Source organism: Galeopterus variegatus, unplaced genomic scaffold (genome assembly GCF_000696425.1).
Source record: "Galeopterus variegatus unplaced genomic scaffold, G_variegatus-3.0.2 Scaffold690, whole genome shotgun sequence".
Taxonomy (NCBI): domain Eukaryota; kingdom Metazoa; phylum Chordata; class Mammalia; order Dermoptera; family Cynocephalidae; genus Galeopterus; species Galeopterus variegatus.
This window is the reverse complement of record NW_007726801.1, coordinates 36,878-52,282: the sequence shown is the minus strand read 5'-3', so window position 1 is coordinate 52,282 and position 15,405 is coordinate 36,878. Positions and strand designations below refer to the sequence as shown.

Genomic DNA, 15,405 nt, shown 5'->3' with positions numbered 1-15,405 from the left:
TGGGTAAAGGACCTAGAAATGCTTGGCCAGGCAAAAGAGAGGGCTCTGGGAGGGCACTATCATTCTCTAATATTTTAAGGGTTGTCATATGTAAAAGGAATTAGAATGAGGCAAGGGACCAAAATGTACACACCACAACTTGGATGTGTAAAAAAATCTTAACTCGATTTTCATAACTTATCAGGCTCCTGATAAGTGCCATTCTCATTTTGGGATTCGGTGGGATAGGGGCTTGCTCGTTAAAGATTACTATCTGTTCTGGTTTAAAATAGTCTCTTTCGGCCTTATAACACCAAGGTCATGGGTTCAGATCCCTGTACTGGCTAGCCACCGTAAATAAATAAATAAACATAAAATAAAACAAAACAGTCACTTCTGAGTATTAACTCAGTAGATCATGATTTAGGTTCAGTTAGTTCTGGATGCTTCCCAGCTGCCTACTGTGGTTTTTTCTCCCCTAAAGTCAGTAAAAATCATGGAGGGGATCATCATGAGTCCATGGAGAGATGTCTCAGCTACAAGGTGGTGCCGTGTTGCCCCACACCATGCTGAATGAAGGGCTTCTCTAAAAAAGACTTGCTGTTTTCTCAAGCAACACTCTCAGAAGCAGAGAGCAAGCCCTCCTGCTCCGGGATCCCACAGACCAGAAGCAAATCAGGTTTCGTGGAGTCTAAACCATATTAAATCATGGCAGCACTCTTTAAGAAAACGAATACAAAATGAAATATGAAAATAAATATCTATCTAGGATGATAAAAAGAAATCAGATTGTTTTGGCTACATATTCCTTGACTATAGTTTCCTATGACAATTCTGGAATGCCATTTTCTATAGAGAACAGAAAGATAATGCAATCTTTCCCCTACTGTGGTTAATTAACTTTTAAAAAATTCTTGATAGCTTAGGAAAGTTTATTTTCCTTGTATATATCATTAGTAGAAATATCATAAATTTTTAGGATTAACATTAAATTTTGGAAATGACTCTGTTTAGTTTCTTTCATGAATGAGCTGTAAGATTTCAAGGCAATTCACACTTCCTTATGCAGGGACTAATTTCAGACACTCAATAACCAATTTATTGTTGATATCCCTATTGTAGTGACTTATTATCAGTTTCTGTTTTCTTCATTGATGTTAATGTTTTGGGTCAAATCAGAAAATTAAAATCTTTTTCCAATGTGCTTATGTAATTCACTCTTCTTTAATTGGAGTATCTGAAATCTAAATCTATTTTTTACTTCTGTTTGAAGTGCATCTCTTCCTCTTCATGAATTAATACTTCTGACGTGCTCTGAATATACAAGTGTTTTTATTACAATCCACTTGTGTCAGAATAATTTACATTTTATTGTTTATTTATATTTTTAATTTTCATTTTCTATTATTGCTGATCTGAATTTTCTCTCAGATTTTTAATGAATACATTTAAAGTTGATAAAAGAAGTTACCCTTTACATTCACACAAATCAGGATTCCATAATTTCTCACATTTTATATTGAGATGCCCAAAACATTTTCCAAATTGCAGTTAAAATGGTATATTCAAACTTTATTTAAAAAACACTATGTCCATCAATGGTAGACAGCCTCTAGTGTGGCCTCTAATGATATCTGCCTCCTGGTGTTCACACTCTTAGGTAATCCCCTTCCCTTAAGGGTGAGCTGGGCCTAATGACTTATAACTATTAACTAAGAGGATACAGCAGAAATGATGGGATGTCACTTTCAACACTAGGTTACAAAAAGACTGTGGCTTCCATCTTGCTTTCTCTCTCTTCTTTCACTTTCTCACTCTGATAGAAGCTGGCTGCCATGTTGTGAGCTGCCCTATGGAGAAGCCCACATGGCAAGAAACTGAAGGACTCCAGCCAACAGCCCGTGAGGGACTGAGGCCCTCAGTCCAACAACCCTTGAGGAACTGAGTCCTGCCAACAACCACTTGAATGAGCTTAGGGAAAAAAACCCTCCTTGCATCAGGCCAAGTACAGTCCTAGCAGACACTTGGCTGCAGCCTTGTGAGAGCCCCTGAACCAGAGGACCCAGCTAAGCCCCATCTACACTCCTGACCCAAGGAAACTGTGAGAAAATAAACATTTGTTGTTTTAACTGCTAAAATTTGGAGTGATTTGTAATGCAGCAATAGATAACTAATATGCCAACAAAAATTTTTTTTAAATACATGGGGCATTTGTAATTCTATATGCTGAATTATCAAGCATAATCTTGACAGGCAAGACTTCCATTTGACTGGGCACTGATGAGAATCAAACCCTCCGTATACAAATTTACATACTGAATACTGGAAGACTTCAGCCAGTCATGCTTCTAGTTCTATATGTCTAAAAACCTTGTTCCTCCTCCACTGCTCACATACTACTTTCAAATAACTAACTCCTGCCCTTCTCTGTCATACAACAGGGTGAATCAACAAAACGGCAGCAGCGATGCTCCCAGTTCACAATGGTGTGCTGGAGCTGGCCAGGGGTAGCTCATGAGAGCCAACTGTTAGCTTTTCAGAAATCTGGGAAGGCAGTTCTCAAACATAGCCATTTAAAAAATTAAATTATATAAACTTACACTTAAATAAATAATGCTAAAAATAAAGATAGTAAGTACTCAAAAGATATCACTTCCCGATTATTTCACTATATTTTACTACTGCTGTGCTCTTCAAGTTATTTACATCTATTGCACTGATATGATGGAAATACTATAGAATGGTATAGAATGCTACTCTTCCCAACTCCGTATTCAGTGATGTCATGTTGACGGCTTGGAACAGGCCAGGGTGGGAGTATTTACTCCACAGTAATCAACAAACACCAGAAACCCAGTTGTTAAACATTTACTAGTATACCATTGCCTGGTAGCCAGGACAGCTAGCCATAACATAACTATACACAGATCTGACTATAACCTAAATAAATATGTCCCACAACCCCCCCCCCCAAAAAAAATGAAACCCCAACTCACATTTCGTTAGCTGGGTGCCAACAGTACCTGTGGCCACTCCTACACGACTCAACGAAGGATAAGTATGATGGAGAGGAAGTTGGAATAAAAAGAGAGAGCAGTTTTAATCAATGGCAGTTAAAGTGTCTTGAAAATTTTCAAAATGAGATTATATAAACACATTGCTAGGAATAACTCCTACATGATTGGAAGAAGCCCCAGCAAGTGAAGGGCCCTGAGATCTAAGCTTCATTAGCTTCGTAGTACATCTGCCTCTGCTGCAGAATTCTCTGGGTTGTTTCACTGCGCCCCCCGTACCCCCCGCCCCGTGTCTCCTACCTGGGCAGGTGGAGAGTGAGAGCTAGTGCATCTGACATGCTTCTCTGTGTTCGCTCAGAGGCTACCAATACACATAGGCAGGAGAGACTCACGTTTCCCCCTCCAACCTACTCTCTGAAAGGGATCACTCTTTTGGCTCATCTTTCTTATTCTGAGGTGCCCTATCCTTCCCAGAGACATTAAGTCTCAGTCTCTTGTGTTAGCACTAATGGTCAAAAAACAAAAAACTGCTGGAAAAGAATCATCCCTAATTTATCAAGAAGGAAAATACAGCAGGAAGTATTTCAAAAACTATCATACAGCTATTATTCTATAAAGAATAACTCAGGAATTATTCTATAAAGATTTATTTAGATCAGGACTAGAACCCAGGTTTGGAAGCTACAGGAGAGCAGATTTTTTTTTTTTTTTTTTTTTGTCTTTTTGGTGACCGGCCGCACTGCGCTCAACCAGTGAATGCACGGGCCATACCTATATAGGATCCGAACCCGCGGAGGGAGCGCAGCAGCGCTCCCAGCGCCGCCGTACTCTCCCGAGTGCGCCACGGGTCGACCCAGGAGAGCAGATTTTAATTTGGTGTGAAAGTGCAGTCCAGAAGTGGTATTGCCTTGTTCAGAAAGAGCTCTCCACCACCTGGTGTATTCAAACAGAACTCAGTTGTCAGAGTAAACCAGACAAGATTTTGAATTAGATGACTTTCAAGTATCCAACCCCACACTCTCCAAATTTATCACAATTGGAGTGGCAAACACACCACTGGTTTCAGCATATCTTTTATTTTAACAGTGTAGGAATAAATTATCACTCAAAACATACTTCTTAACTTAAAGCTATTGCTAAATAAATTTTCCTTTAAAGTTTTATCTGGAAAAGATCTGATATGATTGAAAGACAAAACAAAAACAAAAATTCCCCAAGCTCCAAGATTTGAAATTCAAGAAAAATGTTCCAGATCTCAGCATGAAATGATCCAAAATAGGATTTATAATTTTCACATCTCTTGGAAAAATACTGAGTCATATTGCCCACCCACATCTTACAAAAATAACAGAAATCCAGTGATTCAAGCAAGATACACTCTGTCATTGTCTGAAGCAAACATTTGAGTCATTCTGGAAAATTGGGAGCAAACCCCTGTCAGTGACAAAAGTTTAAATTCCATGTCCCACAGAAAATTTTGCAATGAGGAGTTCCTTCCAGCCCCAAATGTAACATTTCCTTGCACTCTAGGATACCCTAGAGCCGGATATCGCCCTCTTTCATGAGAACAACAAATATCACGTGTAGAATAGGCTGTTGGGCCGGCCTGTGGCTCACTCGGGAGAGTGTGGTGCTGATAACACCAAGGCCACGGGTTCGGATCCTATATAGGGATGGCTGATTGGCTCACTGGGTGAGTGTGGTGCTGACAACACCAAGCCAAGGGTTAAGATCCCCTTACCGGTCATCTTTAAAAAAAAAAAAATTAGGCTGTGCTGAATGGGCAACGTCGTTCATTCAGGCAGAGCACAGCCAAGCGTCCAGAGAGCAGGGACTGGGACTCCAGAAACAGTCCTCAGGGAGAAGGCCAGACAGCCCAGGACAGGGCAGGAAAGGCTTCCTGTAGACCCTCCAGCCCACAGGACAGATGGAGGCCATACCTCATCCCCTGTCTTGGTTCCCCTCCTCCCTTCTCTGTCTCTTTTCTGTTCTCAGCAGCAGCAGCAGCAGCAGCAACAGCCTAGCCCTCCACGTGTGATTTCATACCCCCTGCCCTCCCTCTTCCTTGCCAACCCTGTTCTAGCCCTGTCCCCCTTCCTGCTTGTGCATCATTTATCTGCGGCCCCCAGGAACTCCCCCTTTCTCTTCCTGCAAGCTCAGCTCTCCCTAGGCATTGCCCATCTGAGGGGCTGATGACAGCAACAGCTCAAAGAATGTTTGCCCTGGAGAAAATGCCGACAAACCAAGAGGAACTCTAAATAAGCTGTTCCTGAGCCCCCTTGCTCCTAAAGGAAGGGACCTAGGCTTTCTTCCATAAGGGGCTGCAGCGCCCCCATGTTTCTTGTTCTCCATCGCTCTCCCATCCCTGGAGTTCTGGTCTGTACCACCAGGACACCACTGAGGTGCTCCAGGTTGGCACCCACAGCCTCCTGGCTGCTAAATGAAGGGCCTTTTGCCTATCTTCATTCTGCTCGCTCTCTGCAGCACTGGACAGCAATGACGACCCCCTCTCTTTGACAATTCTTCTTTGGTGTCTAAGGCGGCACCAGGCTTTCCTCATACTTGTACCAGAGAACGCGTGCCCGGAACTTTCTGGCACTGCCCACCCCTTTGCCTTGTCTCCTCTGCTGAGTCTCTTCTTTGCTGAGTCCTCTTTCTTTGCACTGAACTCTGCAGACCTCCCCCTCTCCCCTCTGCTGCTGATGTCCAGATCCCCCCAGCTCATCTCCATGCCCCTGGAGCTCTGTCCTCAGCACCTCGGGCTCCTCCTGCCAACCTCAGAAGTGACCTTGACCACAGGGCTTCCTTATTCCTGCTACAAGTATCCCTCTTCTTCTGGTCACATGAGCATCAACCTTCCCTCTCTGTGACTTTCCTGTAGGCCTTGCCACCTGCCCCCAAACCTGTAACACCCTTATCCCAGTGGAATGCATAAGAAATAGTCTTTACCAGGCCCTGTAGATTCTTTCTTTAAAACTGTTTTTCACATGCATCCCTTCCCTGCCATCCCCTGCCAGCCCTCTAGCTCTGATCCTTCCTACCACACACCTGGATTCTTGTAGTCCCATACCTGGAATTATCTCCCATATTTTAGCCTCTCACTCCTCCAGTTCAGCTTGAGGCATCATCCCAAATCATCTCACTGATCTGCTCCACCCCACACATGACACTCCAGTGGGCCCCGTCACCCCTGAATAAAATGTACTTCTTTAGCCTGGTATTCAAGTTCCCCCAGCAGCAGCAAAAACAAATAATAATAATAATTAATAAATAAAAGGCTGACCCTTACCTACTTGGTCAGCATCACTGGAAGCAGAATATAATACCTAAGAGCTGGGGCTTGGACTCTAAAGCCAGACTGCTACTTTCCAGTAGTGTGTTTTAAGCAAATTATCTATTCTCGAAGGACCTTAGTTTCCTTATCTGCAAAATGGGGCTGAATAATAATGTTGTTGAGGAATAGACAAGTTAATGTATATAAAGCAGTTAGAGCAATGCCCGACATATTGCAATTGCTCAGTAAGTAGTGGCTGGCTTCATTTTTCAACCTGCCCTCCCACTAGTCCCATACATCAATCCCTTGACCCATCAGTCAAGTTGACCTGCTCAGGTTTTCTTTCCTCTGTGCTTTGCTGATGTAAGTCTGTCCGTATGAAATGCCCACGCCCTCTCTTCATCTCTGTTGGTTGAAATTCCTTAAGATCAAATTCAAATGCTACCTTCTCCAAGAAACCCTATTTAATTTATTCAGCTGGAAGATCTAATGGGGCTTTTTCCCTGGTGCCTCTCATCTTATGCCTAGTGTTATGGGTTATATGTCTCTCTGTCCTACTGGATTGTCTTTGGTCCTCAAGGACAGAAATTTCTGATTAATTTTTCTATTCCTATATAATCTTTTAATGTTAAACACTGTATTTTTCATCTCTGAAAGTTTAATTTGTGTCATTTTTATAGCTTCTGTGTCTATCTTTATGATGCTTATGTTTTTCTCTTCTTGAATATACACAGTATATTTATAATAGGTGTTTTAATACCTTTGTCTGCTAATTCTGTCATCTGTGTCATTTCTGGGTCTGTTTCTATTAACTGATTTTTCTTCTCATTATGGGTCATATTTTCCTGATTTTTTGCCTGCTTTGTAGTTTTTGTTTGGATGCTAGACATTGTAAATTTCACATTATTGGGTGGTAGGGTTTTTGTTTCTTTAGGTATTTTTGCACTTTATTCTGAGATGCAGTTAAATCATTTAGAAATAGTTTAATCCTTTCAAGGCTTGATTTTAAGCTTTGTTCACTTGGTTCAGAATAGCTTAGTCTAGAGCTAATTTGTCACCAGCACTGAGATAATGCCTTTCTGAGGAATCTACTTGGGGCCCATATTTTTACTCTGGCTGGTAAGAACAGAAACTATTGCCAGCTCTGTGTGTGCTCTGGCCATTTTTCCTCCTGTTCTTTTCAAGTGATCCTTTCCCTGATGTATTTGTCCGTTTCTGTTGCTTATACAAGAATACCTGAAACTGGGTAATTTATAAAGAAATGGAATTTATTTCTTACAGTTTCAGAGGCTGGGAAGTCTAAAGTCCAGGGAACACTTCTGGTGAAGGCCTTGTTGGTGGGTGGTGGCTCTTCACATCAATACAAGGAGTCACATGGCTAACAGCTTGAGCAAGAGAGAGCTAAACTTCTTACTTGCTCTCCTTATAAAGCCATCAGAATCCCACCCATTGCTCCATGAATCAATCAATCCCTTCGTGAGGGCACAGTTCTTACAATCTAATCACCTCTTAAAGGCTCCACCTTTCAATTACCATAACCGGATTTCCCACCCTCCTAACACTGTCACAGTGGGGATTACGTTTCTAATTCATGAAACTTTGGGGGACACATTCAACCCATATCACCCAGCCTCTGGTTGTTTCCTCATACACAAGCACTGATCAGTACTCAGATGAAGATTCATGGGGAGATCTTCAGAATTTTCTCTCTGTCTCTTTCTCTGTGTGTGTATTTGTGCTTGTATGAAGCTTTCTCCTCTCCATTACTCTGCCCTGCAAATTCCAGCCACCTTGGCCTCCCCAAACTTGGAAGTCTGCTTTCTCAACTCAAGGACACCACTGAGCTCCATCTGGGTTCATCCTCCCTGCACTGCAGACTTGAAAGTCTCCTGAGAGTAACCTGGGGGAATTGCATGCTGCCTCTCATTTGTTTCTATTCTTTCAGCTATCAGTGTCCCACACAGCCTGTTGTACAATGTCTGAAAATAGTTTTTTTTTAAATCTATTTTGTCTAGTTTTTAAATTGTTTTAGGTGGGAGGAAAAATCTGGTCCCTGCTTCTCCATTATGGCTAGAAGCAGAAGTATATCTCCACATAATGCTATGAAGAGTGCTTTTTTCATTTGAGACCAATAGTATTATAAAATAGCATTTTTATTTTCCAATTTTAAAATTAATCTATCACAGAAAACTTTTTAAGAAATACCAAAAAAAAGTTCAATTTACACATAGTCTCCTTCCTTTTGCTGCATAATCTTCTTTATGAATATATTCCTCCCTTTCTGAATACATTTATGAATATTAATATATTAATAGCATATTAATATATTAATATTAATAAATAATAATATTTATTATTATTATTCACTCAGTAAACACTTTTGAATAAATACCAGCAAATTGGTGCTAAAAAGTCATGGACCATACACAAGAATTCTCAGAGAATCTCCCTTACTCTTAAGTGGGAAATAAATAGCTGCTTGGCAGATACAGGCAGCCTAACAAGGAAGCCCCTTCTTCGGGAGGTTACTTAAGGAGTTTGAACAACCAAAATCTAAATATAGAGCCCAAACCTAATTAGCTTTTGGGCTGTGGGCTGCCCTAAGTTGACAGGGCACAAAATCTCTCTTTCCAGAACAAAAATTACTCTCTGTCCAGGAAAGGAAGGTAGTGAGGGTGTCTGGCTGTACACCGAGCCCATCTAGTTTGAAATTGCTGTTGGAAGAAGAGGAGGCCGACCTGAGAGGGTACAGACGCCCTGCTGTGCTGAGACGGTGCTCCATCATACCCAGGGGAAAAGGTCATCCTTAGAGTTTCCTGACTTCGTGTTTAAATTGCCTTTCACTCCCTCCTCCTTGAGCCCCACTCACAGAAGGCAGACTACAAATATTGGTTGGAATAGTGAATGGAATATATGAATAAGATAATAGAAGATCTCTGGGAAGCCGAATCTTTTTCCAGTAGGCTCTGTCTCATCATGATGTTTCCACCTTAGCAAAGTGTTTTGCTAGCTCTGTCTACACGGGGTCTGAGATATTTGACACTTATTCCACAGGGACAGGAGGTCCAATTAATTGGTTCATAGATGCAGAAGTTTTCATTATCCTTTCACTTTTTAATTTTCTGACCTTCACCCATTGTTTAGGTGACAACGCTGGTGTCCTTTGACTCCTGCTGTGACCTCTAACCTCACAATTGCTTTTAATGGCTCTCTTGGAGTAGTGAGGGTGGAAGGAAGTTCAAGTCTACCAAGCAGAAGTAGAAGACATTTTCTTTTGATGAAAATCCAATAAAAAGCCTAAAAATACGTAGCAACAAAATACAGGGAGCAAAGAGAGAGAGTGAGAGAGAGAGAAGAGAAAGAGAGGAAGAAAAGGCACCAGATCCTTTTTCTGCATTGAACACTGAGGCTGGAACAGCCAAGACACCTCAGATCAAACGGGTTCAGCCAAACACAGGAGAAAATCTTATATAGTAATAATAAGATCTCAGTTCTCATTAACAGAGCTAAAGCAAGAGCCCCTACTTCCCCTCTTTCTCATCTCAGTCATGGATCACAGGCAGGATGCTCTGGTGTTTAAGAACACAGGCTCAGAGTGTTCCAGACTGGAGTTTGCATCCCAGCCCCACCACCTAATACCAGTGTGATCTTGGGCAAGACTCACCTGCAAGGTGGGGCTGAATTTAATAGCACCTACCTCATGAGGTTGTTGTGAAGATTTGATGAGATAAAGAGTAAAGTGTTTAGAATGTCTCTTGTATTCAGTAAATGTCAATAACGTTAGCTATTATTATTTTATTTTCCAGAACTTTCTCCTTGCATGTTCCTTCAAATATTTAGTTTTATTTAGAGAAAATATAAGGCTAGAGTTGTAGATTGTTACAAAAAGTTGAAGACATGATGAAATAAACATTTCTAAAACAAAGGGAACAGAGAAACTTAGGGGGAAAGAGAAATATATTAAATGGGAAATATGCATAAGTGCCCTTTAAAAGATTGAAATCACTTTGATGTTTGGAAACCTTAAAAGAAATGATATATGGGCCGGCCTGTGGCTCACTCGGGAGAGTGCGGTGCTGATAACACCAAGGCCCCGGGTTCGAATCCCACATAGGGATGGCCGGTTCGCTCACTGGCTGAGCGTGGTGCTGACAACACCAAGCCAAGGGTTAAGATCCCCTTACCGGTCATCTTTTAAAAAAAAAAGAAATGATATATAACTTGCTTGTAGAATGTTTTATAAAATAAATGTGAAAGTATAGCTTACCTAAGCATTAACTGGAAGTCTATTAGTTGACTTTACTGCTATGAGTGCTGAATTTTTGTTGTGAACGGAACTACAAGATGTTGAAGGAATCTAAGTTGTCAGTTTTTGCGTATTTATGAGAATCAGACAAAATCTAAGAACTGGGAGAAAAAGTCAGCCTTACAGTAAAACAAAGAAAGTCATTATGTTCTTTGCACTCAGTGTTCTCCACCGTGTCAAAAAGATACAGAAAGCCCTGGTTTCCAGAAAAGGAGCTGAGAATAAAACAAACCCAGATTCACAGAAAACATCTTTTTCCACTTGTCTGATCAGTCGTGTTTTGTGTGCTGCCACTGATAAAAATTTCTGCTTTTTTGTTTCATTTTTTTTATCACCGTCAAGGATTTTGGAAGAATGAAGTTTTGTCCACATTAAAATTAATTGCCCTATCTTTCCCATGCTAGATTATTTCTAGAACAAATATATGTAATTTATTTGTTCACTTAATAAATATTTATGAAACACCTCCAGTGTGCTGGGCACATGCTCAAGGACATAAAGATACATGGTCCCTGCCCTGGAGGAGCTTATTGAGCTAGACAGAGACTTGTAAAGAAGCAAGCAGACTGAAGAGTTACAAGAGCTGTGCCTGACATTTAGAGAGGAGGGAACTCAGGAACAGTGACCATCCAAAGGGAGAAAAGGTTAAGCCTGCCATCAGTGCAAGGGCCAGGGTGGCTTCCAGGGGATATTTGAGCTAATTCCTTTACAGATACACTTTCCAAGCAGACCTCTCTTTTTCACATCCTGTAGGACTTGAGGGACTCTATAGTAGTCAAGGGTCACTACTTGCAAAAGCCTCACCAAAACATAGTAGGAATATTTTTACAATCTCAAAAGTAGCTGGAATCATTGGTGTTATTCATTAAGAAATGACAAACAGAAATGCCCAGCCTGGCTTATCCATTTCCTCCCTCAATATTTGTTGAATGCCTACTATATGCCCAGGTGGTTAGAATGATCTCGATTCCCTTCGGGGAGTTCCCAAGTTGGACCTAGAAATCATTCTTATTAAAGACAATGATTCTTAGAAGCCTTTTGGGAACCTCACGTTTAATTTTAAAGAGCTTCTTGGCTTGTCATAAACTCTCAGAGCGCTTTACCGGGAGACCCTTACAAAGATTCATTATAGAGTTTGTGTTGTTTTTCTTCTGGATTCTTCTTTTTATCTCTTCTTGAAGATGGCATCTACCTGAGTGGCTTTTTGGGGCTGAAAAAAGGTCATGGCTCAGGGATTAGTTAGTATAAGGAAGGGCAGGACGGGAACATGAGTTGAGGTGGGAAAGCCAAGTGCAGGTGGAAGGGAGATGGGCAGATGTGCTGGGCAAAACCACAGGCCCCTGTAGCAGGTTCCCTGGATTATGGGAGCAGCAAACCAGTGCAGGGAGGGGAGGGAAAAGAAGTCAGACCTCCTCACGGCCGGTGTGAACACAAGGTCCTGAAGATAGCACCTTCCTCAGACCTTTAGAAACACTGTTTTTCTGCCCTAGCATCCCCAGATTTAGGAACAAATAGATGTCTCAGGTTGCCAGAGGAAACATACTCTGAGACGGAGATTGTCATAAAGGAACTTCACTGGGGAGTGGCCTCAGGACAAGTAGCTGATTGGGAGTGAAGGAAGCAGGCATGGCAGAGGGCAGGGCCCCAGCCAGTCCCACAACCCCACAGGGAGCTCTGGAGCTGGGATGGCCCTTCAGTGCTGTCCTGAATGGGGGCAAAGTAGCTGTACCCAGCACTGGCCAGCCATTAGATGTGGGCTGCCCTGGGAGAAAGGGGTGACCTTGAGCAAGGAAGGCAATTCCTGGAAAGGGACTCAACTAAGAGTCATTGGCCACAGTGCTCCAGCAGCTGGGGGATGGGCACCCGCAGGACCTGGGACTGAGGGGTGTGATTACATAATATATGGTCAATTATCACTTGTGCTCAGTTTGTTTCACGTGTCGATAAACACATTGAGGGAAAGATCTGCCCTTCCAATGCTAAGTATCCCCCACAGTTCCACCCCTCTTGAAGGCTCATGATAAAATCAGGGCCTCCCAGACAGGATTACCAACTGGGCCCATAGTGACCATATCTAAAGTCCTTTCTGCTACAGGGCTGCCGGCATAAAGATGTAGGGATGCAGAAGAAGAGTGTTGTTCAGACTGGGGATCCCTCATTTTTCTGGAGTGCTGAAATTCAGGAGCTGAAGGCCAAGCGTGCCTTTCGGAACCCCAGCCTCCTACTGACCCAGAAACTTTAGCACCGTGGGTCTCAGGGAGTGGTCCCTGGCCAGCAGCCTCTCCTGGGAACTTGATAGAAATGCAAATTCTCGGGCCCCAACCTGGACCTACTGAATCAGAAACTCCTGGGGTGGGACCAGCAATCTGTGTTCAAGCAAGCTCTCTGTGGATTCTGGGGCTCACTAGGCTGAGACATGCGGTGCAGCATTGGTGATGCGGCAGGGCAAGGCGGGGGACAGGGCAATCTGAGAGTCATGTCTTTGTCAGGGCCCACACCTGGCCAAGGAAAAGCACAAGAGCCAGAAGGAATGTCAGAAGCCAGCTCGTCCATCCAAGGACTCACCCTGCCAGGGCACAGGGAAGAAGCCAGACAGGACCTGACACCTAGCACAGACCTGATGCCACCTGAGCTGAGGTGCAACAGGGTGACTTTGTTGGCGTCCCTCCTCCTGATCTCTTCTCCATGCTGGTTCTCGCTTCCTTGCTGTAGTTGAAGGGAGGTGCACTCCCTTCCATTCTAGGTGTTCCTTTCTTGGCTAAGAAATAGCAGGCCTCAGCCAAGCCGCTCCCCTCTGTGGGAAAGAGAAGTGAAACGGACTGCGGGTGGGAGGAAGGAGGGTTGATTGGGCTGCTAGCCTCTGCTGCTTTACTCTGACAGCACAACCCCGGCATTCTGAGAAAAATGGAAGTGGCTTCCTCCATAAGCTGGTTTCTGGAAGGCGAATGATCTCACTTCTGCAGCCACTCAAGCAGCAGGGACTTACTGAAACCCACGCAAGCTCAGGACATGGAGGACACAGTTCCTGCCCACAAGGCACATGAGGGAGAGCAGAGTAACTCCCCTGAAAGAACAGCGAGTGGACCTGACCTGTGTAATCAGGGGCTAAATTGTGTGATCTGGACTCTAGGTGCTGCCTGCTGGGGAGGAACATGCCATGCAGACTGCAGAAGATCACAAGGACGAGTAAAGGAAAGAGAGGCCTGGGTGGCCAGAAAAGGAGAGCAGAAAGGGGGTTGTCGTGAAAGGCGTGAAACTGCTGGAACAGAAGCCTAGAGGCAGGAACACAGGCAACAGTTCTCACTAGACAGAACAGAGAGCCCTGCACTTGAGCCATGGGGAAAAGGGTCAAGGCCCCTTGAGGATCCTTCTCGATAGGGTTGCCAGATCAAATACAGAACACTTGGTTAAATTTGAATTTCAGCTGAACAGTGAATAATTTTCAGTATGAGTATGTCCCAAATAGTGTAAGACATTTTATTCTAAAATATTATCCATTGTTTATCTGAATTTCCATTTTCAGTACATTTTTATTTGCTAAATTGGGCAACCCTACTCCTGGAGCAGTTATATTTTATAGTTTCTCACTTGATCCTTAGTACTTCCTTATGAGGTAGTTCTCTGAACACCATCATCCCCATTTCACAGACGAGAAGAATGAGTCACAGAGTTGGCCACGGCCATACCAATCGTGAGTCTGTTTCCACAGGCTAACTCTCTAGGCTACCTTACAGAATTTGGAGTACATCAGAGCTTGATCCAGTTAAAGTCTGGCTCTGCCCCCTGCTGGGTATGTGACTTTTGGCTAGTCACTTAACCTCTCTGAGCCTCAGTTTCCTCTTTCGAAGATAATAACAGTTCCTGACGTACAGCATTTGGTGAGAATTAAGTGAGGTAACTGAACAAATGGGAAGTGATCAATGAATAGCATTTTGATGATGATGATGACAACGAGGAGGAGACTTGAACCCCATCAAGAAGAGTCACATATGATACTATAGAAAGTGAGCCCTGGGCAGGCTGTTCCTGACGTACAGCATTTGGTGAGAATTAAGTGAGGTAACTGAACAAATGGGAAGTGATCGATGAATAGCATTTTGATGATGATGATGACAACGAGGAGGAGACTTGAACCCCATCAAGAAGAGTCACGTATGATACTATAGAAAGTGAGCCCTGGGCAGGCTCTGGGGTGGTTTCTTCTGCCTTCACATGCCTGCCTCCAACTTAGCACCCTGTCTACTCAATTCTCTGACTTCTCCTCCTGCTCCCTATCCACAGGCACTGAGCAGGCTCCATCCCATGTGTGCAAGGGGCTTCCTGCCTAGAGCTACAGGGGCCTCCAAGTCCAGAGTTCCTTGTTGCTGGTGGCCGGAGATCATGGCCTAAACTTCTAGCCCAGGTTCCTGATGCAAGCTGTCCAGGCCTTTCCACTTGTCTGACAGCCCCTCAAATCACTGCCCAGGTGTGCCTACATCCTAGGTCTCACTGCCATCAGGGAAAAAAAAATCCAACACATGGAGCATTTTGTGCCCATCTACAATTACACATGACAAATGTTTTCCCCTCCCTATTATATAACTCAGCCTCATTCAGACTGCCAGCACGCATGCTCTGAACTATTTCAATCTACATACCTATTGAGTAAGATCAAAACAGAAAATTTCTGGTGATTAGGTTCCATTTTAGTCATTTCCTGCCTTCTCAGGACAAGTCAGGTCTAGAGATTGGTTCCTGGTCCCTCAGCTTGCCACAGAAGCCCCCTCCCTGTTCCAGTTCTGCTAAACAGTGGGGCGGGGCATCCCTGACAAGCTGCCTGGGTTAGGGTGTGT

The 15,405-nt window shown here is 43.3% G+C and overlaps 1 pseudogene; it reads left to right on the top strand.

The window, feature by feature from the left end:
* Nucleotides 1-13,763, top strand: part of LOC103589486 — a 40,992-nt pseudogene extending 27,229 nt beyond the window's left edge.
* Nucleotides 13,764-15,405: the final 1,642 nt, after the last annotated feature.